This window comes from Lynx canadensis, chromosome C1 (assembly GCF_007474595.2).
Source record: "Lynx canadensis isolate LIC74 chromosome C1, mLynCan4.pri.v2, whole genome shotgun sequence".
Taxonomy (NCBI): Eukaryota; Metazoa; Chordata; class Mammalia; order Carnivora; family Felidae; genus Lynx; species Lynx canadensis.
Window position 1 is genome coordinate 13,496,575 of NC_044310.1, and position 11,240 is coordinate 13,507,814.

Consider the following 11,240-nt stretch of genomic DNA (forward strand, 5'->3'; position numbering starts at 1 on the left):
AGAGAGAGAGAGAGAATCCTCAGCAGGCTCCACACCCAGCGAGCAGGGAGCTCAACGTGGGACTCAGTCCCATGACCACGAGATCATGACGTGAGCTGAAATCAAGAGCCAGACACCTAACTGGCTAAACCACCCGGGCAGGCGTGCCTCCCGCCAGTTGCGCTTTGAACACAACTTTGAACCCCAAGTCCCGTCCATCCCTCTCTGGCTATAAAACTCAATGGTGGAACATGCAAATGCAGACTGGCAGACTGAAGCTGTTTCTGCCAACCTGTTCCGCGGCAGAAACCTTCAAATGAGTGGAAGGAGGCACGGAGAATGGAGGTGCAGGAGCATCATTCAGGGAGCCCAGAGCCAAGATGAGCAGTCCTGCCCCTGGGCCTTTGCACATACTGGTTGCTCCTCTGGGAACACTGTTCCCCTTTCCCACCGGCCAGTTCGTACTTATCCTTCAGATCTCAGCTTTGGTAGCACTTCTCCTTCTTCATTTGTTGCCTTGTTTTGACTTGGCATGAGGTGTCCCTTACGCTCAGTAAAGTATGCAAATATTACATGTATGGCCCAGTGAATTTCCTCAGCTGCACACGCCAACGTACTCACCACCCAGATCATTCCCCACACACCTGAAGGCTCCCGAAGGTAATCAGATTCTGACTTTCCTCACCACGGATTCCCTTCCAGCCTCGTGTAGATGGAATCATACAGGACGTTTTGGGCTTCTTTTGCTCAGTCTTTTTTTTTTTTTTTTTTAAGTTTATTTACTTATTGGGGGGGGGGGCAGATTGAGAGAGAATCCCAAACAGGCTCTGCACTGTCATTGCAGAGCCCGATGCCGGGCTCTGTCCCACCAACCATGAGCTCATGACCTGAGCTGAAGTCAAGAGTCAGCTGCTTGGGGATCCTGGGTGGCTCAGTCGGTTAAGCATCCGACTTCGGCTCAGGTCACGCGCTCACGGTTTGTGGGTTTGAGCCCCGCATCGGGCTCTGTGCCGACAGCTCAGAGCCTGCAGCTGGCTTCAGATTCTGTGTCGCCCTCTCCCTCTGCTCCTCCCCCATTCATGCTCTGATTCTGAAAAATAAATAAACGCTAAAAAAAATTAAAAAAAAAAAAAAAGAGTCAGCTGCTTAACCGCCTGAGCCACCCGGGTGTCCCTTGTTTTGCTCAGTCTTATCTGTGGGAGATCCATACGTGAAGCTGCGTGTAACAGCTTTCTGTTCTTTCCCTTTGCTGAATAGTAGTAAACGCTACGAACATATCACTATCTATGTATGCTTTCTACTGCGGGTGGACATCGGGGTGGCTTGTCGTTTGGGGCTTTTCAGTGTATTGTAGAGAACTCACAAACCTGAGCTCAAGAGTCCCAAGCTCCACTGACTGAGCCAGCCAGGAGCCGTGGTCCTTTTTATTTTCAACTTTCTGGGAGTGTGAAAGGTAGCACCGCCTGGGGAAGCCAGAATCTGCACCCCCAAACCAGATAAGGGGCCTCCTGTTCTCCCCCAGGGCGGGTTCGTTTCTCTGTGGCATTTCCAACTGTCACCCCCATCTCATGGAGGGACTGCTCGTCGAAATGCCATCTATTGAGTCCTGGGAAGGGTGCCTGGCCGGGGGTGGCTCTCCGAGGTCACTCTTGATCCCGCAGCCCTCGCAGAGGAGACGCCTCTCCTGCCTCTCTTCTCATCTCACCCGAAAGCTCCATAAAGTGCCCAACGCGTCCATAAGGCGACGCGTCCCTCTCTGCGCAAAGCGGCGGGTCCCAGACCTCGAGGGCTAACAGGTGCCGAGAGCCTTCTCCCTGGTCCCCGTAGGGCACCTCACTCATTCGTCCTGCTACCCGCTCGGGTCCGCCCCAGCAGCTGCAGTCTGCGTGCGAGCCTGGTATGCTTCGTCTCGTTCTATCCTAGCCTCATCGATTCGGGGGAAGGACCGCCGTTCCCCTTTTACAGATGGGGAAACTGAGGCTTGGAGAGGAGACGCTGGATTCTTGCCCCCTTTCCTGGGCCCAGAGATCGTAGGTCTGAAGCCTTAAGTCGGGTCCGGCGAGGACACTGCATTGCCCACACCCACGTCAGGGAGCCCTGCAGCCGCGTGGGGGACCAGGATGAGCAGATGGTTGCCAGGGAGGCCCTGGCAGGTCCAGAAGCCGCAAGGCAGGACCCCCGGGGGTCCCTCCTGTGTTCCGCGCCAGCTGCTCTGCCCCCACTAGGAGGCAAGCGGGGTAAATCTGTACCCACCTCACTTCTGATTTCTGGTCTGCAAACGGCTACCTCCCGTGTCAGGGAAAGTCCTCACGGTCGGGCAGGGTGGGCCCTCCGCGGCCTCGTGGCCCTATTTCTGCCGAAACAGATGTCCCTGCAATGGGGACACCTCCTGGGAAGTGACTGCAAGAGAGGGGTGGCTCACAGGCCTTCTTCCCGGAGGACTGCCTACCCCTTCCAGCCATGAAGCAAGGAATGTGTCTGAGCTCATCCCAGGCCCAGGTGACAGGCCCGGCGCCCTAATTGTCCTTAGTGCAACTGTGAAATTACTCTCCACAGAAGTCGCCGTGTCAGCCTCGGTGACTTCCCCGACGGCTGTTACGTAACCACAGGGCCTCAGCCAGCCGGAGGCCTCCTTGGTCTACACCTGCCCTGCCCCTTCCAGCCCAACTGGAGGGCAACAAGGGACGGACTAAAGTAAGTCACGGTACATCCGTAAGAAGAAACACCCCATCCAGAGGACAATACACACTGCTGTTTCTCGGCACAGGGAGGGGACCGCCATTTGCACCAAAGTGAAAAGACACACAATACACTGTAAAACCCATCTTATTTATTTATTTTTTATTATTATTTTTTAATGTGATATATCTTTGAGAGAGAGAGAGAGAAACAGAGCGTGAGCAGGGAAGGGGCAGAGAGAGGGAAACACAGAATCCAAGGCAGGCTCCAGGCTCCGAGCTGTCATCACAGAGCCCGACGCGGGGCTCGAACTCACAGACCACGAGATCGTGACCTGAGCCGAAGTTGGACTCTCAACTGACTGAGCCACCCAGGCACCCCAAAACCCATTTTAAAAGTGTTTGTCTTCTGTCCGTGGGGCTGCCTGTGTGTAAATATAGAGAAAAAGTCTGTAAGGACATCCAGAAGGTCAGCAGATGGCTCTTCTTAAAAAAATGCCATTTTGGGGGGCACCTGGGTGGCTCAGTCGGTTAAGTGTCCAGCTCGGGTCATGATCTCGCCGTCTGTGAGTTCGAGCCCCGCGTCGGGCTCTGTGCTGACGGCTCGGAGCCTGGAGCTTGCTTCGGATTCTGTGTCTCCCTCTCTCTCTGCCCCTCCCCTGCTCATGCTCTGTCTCTCTCTCAAAAATAAATCAACGTTAAACGGTCGGAGCGACCCAAGTGTCCAACAACAGATGAGCGGATAAATGAAATGCGGAATAAACCTGCAGTGGGATGTCAGTCAACCTTCAAAAAGAAGGAACTCCTGACGCTACGACAGTGTGGATGAACCTGGAAGACACATGCCAGGGAGATAAGAGAAAATAAGCCAGTCACAACAGGGTGAACACGTGAGGCGCCTAGAATAGGCGGATTCATGGAGACAGAAAGTGGAGCAAAGGTTACCAGGGGCTGGGGGGGGGGGGCAGGGCTCGGGGAATGGGAACTTACTGTTTCATGGGCGCAGGGTTTCAGTTTAGGCTAATGAAAAAGTTCTGGAAATGGATAGTAGTACAGTCATGCGATATTATGAATGTACTTAAATACCACTGAATTGTACACTTAAAAATGGCCAATTTTATGTTATGCGTATTTTACCACCATAATAAAAATGTTTTAATGTTTATTTATTTACCTTGAGAGAGAGAGAGAGAGAGTTCGCGAGCAGGGGAGGGACAGAGAGAGAGGGGGAGAGAGAGAGAATCCACTGAGCCCGACACAGAAACCTTGAGATCGTGACCTGAGCCAAGATCAAGAGTCGGGCGCTTAACGGACCCAGGCACCCCTAAAAAAATTTTTTTTAATATCATCTGTAAAAAACCCATAGGAAGGTTACATGAGACAAGATGCGAGTCCCCTTGCTCTAGTACATTCTCCGGCAAAAGAGAAGCCCCTGCACGATTCCTTGCCAAGAAGGGGCAAGAGACCCACTGAAGTTCACCAACAACAGGCACGCACTCTGCTGAGCCCTGCGGCAGGCCCGAGGTGGGAGAGAGTTTGTCCACTCTCCACTGGACCCCTGCCCTCAAGGAGCCTCCACTGCCCGGTGGAGGGACCCAGCAGGCTGCCAGTGATGCCCACAGCAGATCGAGAGTGATGAGTGACGAGGTCCAGGGTGCTCGGGAAAGTCAAGGGTGTTCAGAGGTAGGAGTGAGTACACTGGGCTAGGAGGGGGAACAGGCGCAGGATGGACTATTGTCCCATAAACCAAAGCCTTGAGGAATTTGAAAGTAAGGACAAGAACCGTGGGGCTGCTGGGAATCTCGGGAGGCTTCCTGGAGGAGGTGGTTTTGAACTGGGTCTTGAAGGAGGCAGATGTGGGATGCTCTGGGGAGATCTCAGCTCTCTAGCAACCCCTCTGTTTAGGCCGGATGCAGAGAAGAATTATTTATAGAACTTCTACCGGTGCCTAGCTCATTCATGCCCAACAGTGACCCCGCAAGGCAGCTGTCATTGCGCCCATGCCATCGATAGGGAGGCCGAGGCTCAAAAGGCTGAGTTACGTGTCCAGAGTCGCAGTGTGAAGGCCTACCTGACCCCCTAGCCCGTGCCACTCCCCAGTACAAAACTGCTCCCAAAGAGTTACGGCAGGTCCCACGCCCCAGCCCACCTCGAGGTCTGGGCTCCGTCAGCTTTGTGCTTTGCTTGCTACGTCGCCTCGGGAAAGGTACTCGAACTCTTTGATCCTTGGTTTCCTTATCTGAAAATACAGCGCATGGGAGTCCTCAGGGATCACTCCTTCACATGGCTGCCGAGGCCGAACAGGCAACATGAATCTTCGAACTGGGCGGTGCACGGGGGCGGCGGGGCGGGGGGGGGGGGGTCTGTGGCAAAGTGTGGTGTGCAGCCACCTGCTTAAACACAGTCTGTGGTATAATAAAAAATAAATATTTGGTCTCCGTCCCTGGTTCCAGGTTCCGGGGACAGAGCTCCTAAAATCTTTGGAATTTTCTGTTTCGTGCACACTAATGAGATGAGTCACGGGGAATGGGGGGACAAGGTACCTTCGTGATGGGAGGCTGGCGGCCAGAAAGCCCAAGGTACGATTGGGAGGGTTGGGACCTTCAGCCTCCCCTCCCCAGGCTCCCGGGAAGGGAGGGAGGCCGGAGATCGGCTTCAGTCACCAATGGCCGGTACGTGACAAAACCCTCATAAAACCCCTACACAACGCGATTCAGAGAGCTTCCGAGTCGGCGTGCACACAGAGGTGCTGGGAGGGTGTGGTGAACGCGAGGGGTCCCCCACGGCTCTCTTCCATTCGTCTGTTCCTGAGTCGTGTCCTTTATAACAACCCAGTGAACACGAGGAAAGTGTCTTCCTAGTCCTGTGGGTTGTTCTAGTGAATTATCTAACCTAAGGCGGGGGGTCACGGGACCCCTCGATTTACAGCCAGTTGGTCAGAAGTACAGGCGGTCCCCAGGACTTGCCATTGATGTCTGAAGTAGGGGGCAGTCTTGAGAGACTGAGCCCTGAACTTGTGTGGTCTGTGCGAACTCCAAGGCCCTTAGTGTCAGAGCTGAGTTGGGTCCCTGGTGTCAGAGAATTGCAGAATTCAGGTGGGAAACCCCCACACCATTTGGTGTCACAAATGGTAGCAGAGAAAGGACACCACGTCATGAAAAAATGTTTTAAGCAAATACAGTGTCAAGTGATGGGAAGAGGCACGAGGGGTCTCTGGGGGCCCCCCATGCCGTGCACTCTCTCTTGGCCCGGTTGCTGGTTACCCAGCCTGCTCACCATGTGACAGACCGCTGAGCTGACTGATTACGTATTGTGCGTATTTCTATCTGTATGTCATACTTCGTAATAGGTAATAAATCCCAGAAGTTGCTTTTTAAAAATTTTCTTTATTTTTATTTTGAGAGAGAGCTAGAGAACAAGCCGGGGAGGGACAGGGAGGGGGAGACCGCTCTGAGCTGTCAGCACAGAGCCCGAAGTGGGGCTCGAACTCACGAACTGTGACATCGTGACCTGAGCCAAAGTAAGGGTCGGACGCTTAAACGGCTGAGCCACCCAGGCGCCCCCAAAAGTTGTTTTTTCAGATTTTAACCATCCCGGTTGAATAAACACAGCTAAGGGTCAGAGCTGGGCCCCGGGCAGCAAGTTTGGAGTGAGTGAGGTACGTTCACCCAGATGAAGAGTGCCCAGTCACCAGATGACGGGACACATCAGGGAAGAGCTGGTAGCACTTAGATGGGGCCTCACGAGCTCGTCTGGTCCAGCCCCTTCCTCCTAAACATAAAGTATTATATTATCCCCATTTCTCAGATGAGGCCACGGAAGCCCAGAAACCTCCAACAAGAGGCCACATGTCAGAAGCCACCATCTCACTTGGGGCCTTAAAAATTCCCCACATCCTGGGGCACCCGGGTGGCTCGGTCGGTAGGCGTCCGACTTCGGCTCGGGTCATGATGATCTCGCGGTTCATGGGTTCGAGCCCCGCGTGGGGCTCTGTGCTGACAGCTCGGAGCCTGGAGCCTGCTTCGGATTCTGTGTCTCCCTCTCTCTCTGCTCCTCCCCCACTCACACTCTCTGTCTCTCAAAAATAAATAAACATAAAAAAAAAATTTTTTTTAAACGCCCCACAGCCTGACTGCTGTCTCCTCTCCATGAGCGTCCTGAAACCCGACACGGCCTCTGCCTGGAAGGGGCCACAGGGGTCCCGAGGCTGTCCCCCTGGCTTTTTCAGCAGGCCTAAGTTGCTTTTATATCCTTGACCTACCTTTGTTGCGATTTTAATGATCATATTGGTGATGCTTTTAAAAGATGCTCTGAGGCCTTCGGGCACTAACATCTCATCAATAGAATTCACCCACCATTTCTGTCATCAGTAGTTTATTAATAGTAATCCCTGCTCTGGACACCAGCGTGTCTTCAGATGATTCGAAACAGTTAGCAGAGGTTGACTCACGCCCGATGGGCTGGTCAGAGGCAGCATCGTTTTCCTCCCCAGATAGTCAGTGACCTCGATAAGCACTCAGGACCCATGCTGCCCCCCAGTCCCCAGCACCACAGCCGGCCACGATGCTAGACCCTTAGGAGATCACATCGGGCCTGGGCCACACGAGGCACTCAGAGTTGAGTAATTGCAACAGGGACCAAACTATTTTCACAGTGTCCAACATGTTTGTTATTTTGACCCTTTATGGAGAAATGTTGCCAGCCCCTGGTGGAGGTGTTTGGCTGATAGGGCGAAGATCTTTGCGATGGCACCAGACTGAGAGAAGCCCTCGTCTGAATTCTGGGAGGTAATAACCACTTGCTTCTACCCATTTTACAGATGAGAAGGAAACAGGCTCTGAGCGGGTTAGTGACTTGCCCAAGGTCTCACAGCTGGTCAGCAGCAAGTCGGGATTTGAACCCAGGTCAGGCGGCAAAGGGCTTTAGGCAGGCAGCGCTGAACGTAACACGCACTTTGCTGATCTCTCTTCCCACACCTCCTGCCCCGTCATCCTCTCCGTGTCCCCAGAGCACAGCTGGCACTTCTGCGCCTCAGCACCTTTGTTCATACACCTCTACCTCCCATTATTCACCCCCGACAAGACGGCGCCTCCTCCAGGAAGTCTTCCCCATGGCCCATCCCTCCCAGACCCGGGGCAGGCCTCCCTCCTCTGCCCTCCCCACACTTGTACCTACAAGGCTGAGGATTATTCACCATCATTCCTGATGACATGGCTCACCTCCCCAAGCTCAGGTAAGGCCCCTGGAGGGTGGGGACTGTGACTTATACCAAGAGCAAATGATTTAGCAGGACAGGGCAGGCCCTCCGTGCCTTGAACATGGTCTATAGCCTCACCTCGCCTCTCCCCTGCTTATGCTTTATGCTCCGGCGATATGGAAACCCATCCTGCTAACCTGGGCCCGTCTACCTACACACAGGCTGTTCCTTCTAGCAGACCACACTCTGTAGCCATTCTGCATCCAACTCCTATTCATCCTTCAAAGCCCCAATCAGGCATCAGTATGAAAACCGCTGTGTATCCCACTCCTACTCCCAACAGAGCCGGCTCCCCGAGGCTGCCTCCATGCCCCCGCTTCCGGTGAGGCTATAGAGGGGGAGGCTTAGCCTCCGGGCTCCAGAGCCAGACGGACTGGGTTCAAATCTGGGTCTTCTCGGTTCTAGCTCTATCATTGGACAAGTGACTGAGCCTCGCCGTGCCTCAGCCATTTTGCCTGTAAAATGACGGCGGCAACTGCAGGCTGTGCCTGGAGTCAGTGTCAGGACTGGATGACGGGACGCCCGTGAAGCCCCTACATTCAGTAAGTGCTGAGAAAATGCTCGCCATTATGACTCCACTGTCCCTATAATTGGCAGTTTCTTGGTCCCCCACCCTGCAAGGGCCAGGGGTTCCGTGGAGATGGGAAGTGGCTCTCAGTGCCTGATGCCGGAGCAGGTCTGGGCTAAGTACACAGTAAGAGTGGGGTCCCTCCCCCCTCTTCCTCCTGTCCTCCACCCCAACCCCTGCTCTCAGCCAAACAAAGTGAACTGGCCCGGGGGTAAGGATGGGATGGGGTTGGGGCCCCACCCGCCCACGTACGGGTCTGCGTTCTCACTGGGGTCCCTGACCTGAAACCCAGGGCCCCGGGCCCCAGGGCCATGCCAAAGGCTGCCCTCACAGCAGCCCTTCCAAACCCAAGGACAGGACTCCATAAACACGGTTTATGGGTCGGGAAGCAGATTTAGAGGCTTGCCTTGTTCATGAGTCAGTGGGACCTCAAAGAAGACCACGCTAGCGTCCTTGTTCCCCATCCAGTCCCCATCTCTCCCGAGAGTGGGTTCCCCCGCACCATAAATCTGTACAAAAACAACCCAACCAAAGACACGCCTGGATGGTGTCCTTACCACTGGGCTCGGGGCCAACGCGGCAGCATACAGAGCAGAGCGGAACCTCGCCAGGAAGACCAGACTCCCGGGAAGTCTAAACGGAAAAAAGGTGGGTCGCTGTTTGACACGGCTCCGTGAAAGGCAGGCTGGTGCGGCGACGAAGCAGTCGGGCCCTGGTTTCGAATTCAGACATCACGGCTTAGGAGCTGTGTGGCCCGGGGCAGGTCACTTTACCTCTCTGAGCCTCCGCTTCCAACTCAGTCGACTGAGGCGCAGAGCCGCTGTGAGAATAATACCTGGGAGGTACTTTGCACACAGTGCCAGGCACCAAGCACATCTTCAGTTCATCCAGTTCTGTCATCATCTGAAGAATCCTTGGGTCCTTCTCTTTCCCTCCCTGGGCCTCGGCTCCTTCCAGGACGAGTCTTCCCTCCCTCAGAGCAGAGTAGAGGCCGGGGACGGACAGCACCCTGTCCCGAGCAAGACGGAGACAGGCCAGCTGGGGTCACGAGACGCGGCTCCATTAGGACTGCCGTCCCAGCTAGTGCTTTGACCCAAAATAAGGGTTCGCTGCCTGAACCCATAGTTTATCAGAAAGGTGAGCCCAGGAAATGCCAGTAGGGGAGGGGGGACGTGAGATGGAGAGGGAAGGCAGTCAGCTAAGCTCTGGGCAGGTGGAGCCCAATGCCCACGGGAAAAATCTGGGAGCCGGTGTAGAACTCAAGCTGGGCAGGCTGGGCTCTTTTTTTTTTTAACATTCATTTTTTGAGAGACAGAGAGAGTGTATGTGAGCAGGGGAGGGGCAAAGAGAGAGGGAGACCCAGAATCTGAAGCGGGCTCCAGGCTCTGAGCTGTCAGCACAGAGCCCGACGCGGGGCTCGAACCCACCAGCTGTGAGATCATGACCTGAGCCGAAGTCGGATGCTTAACTGACTGAGCCACCCAGGTGCCCCAAGGCTGTGTGTGTGTGGGGGGGGTCTTGATGCACCAACTCCTGGTCACCATTAAGTGTCATGGCAGGAGGGGTTAATTCCCCAGCACTCCACCCCTGCTGTGGATGTGCATGATTTCTCAGTCTCCCAGCAGCCTTGCAAGGTGGACATCACGGTCTCCCTCCCCTTTTCTCTGTCTTTTAAAACATTTTTTGACTTTCAATAGATCCCAGTGAGGATCCCTCCCCTTTTAAATAGCTTTATTGAGGTATAATTTGCACGCCACAAAACTCACCCATTTTAAGTGTACAACTTAACATCTTATATTTACAGAGTGGGACACGCCAGTGTCAGAACATTGCCCATTTATAGTGGCTGCCCATTCCCCACCCCCTCCTCAACACCCCCACCAGCCTTAGGCATTCACAAATCCATTTTCTGTCTCCACAGATTTTTCTCTTTGGACATTTCCTATAAAGGAAATCATACAAGGTCATTTGGGTCTGGATTCTGTCATCCAGCGTGATGTTTCTGAGGTTCATCCATGTTGTAGATGTTTCAATAGTCCTCTTTTTTATTGTCAAATAGTATTCTGCTGAATGGATATACCACATTTTGCTTTTCCATTCACCAGCCAATGGACATTTGAACTGTTTCCATTTTTCGGCTATTATGAATAACGTTGCTATGAACATTCACGTACAAGTTTTTGGGTGGAGGTATGCTTTCATTTTTCTCGAGTAGATACCTACTGGGTCCTATGCTAACTCTGTGTTTACCATTTTGAGAAAATGTTTTTCCAAAGAGACTGCACCACATCGGGCATTCCCACCAGCAATGTGTAAAGGTTACAATTCCGGACTCTTGTCCAGTGGGTGCAAAGTCTTATCCCATTATGCTTTTGATTTGCATTTCCCTAATGACTAAAGATTGGCCGAGCGGTTCTCCTGTGCTTACTGGCCGTGTGCGTGATCTTCTTTGGATGTGGATCTATTCCAATCATTTGCCTGTTTATATTAATCAAAGGAGAGTTGACGTGAAATGTATTAGTTTCGGGTGCACAACACAGTGATTCAACATTTACGTACATTACAAAATGCCCACCACCATAAAGACAGTTACCACAATATTACTGACTATATTCCCCACGCTGTACTTTTCATTCACCCGTTTCACCCATCCCCCTATCCTTACCCCTCTGGCAACCACCAGTTCGTTGTCTGTATTTATGAGACTGTTTCTGGGTTTTTTTTCTGTTTTGTTTTTTAGATTCCACATGTAAGTGAA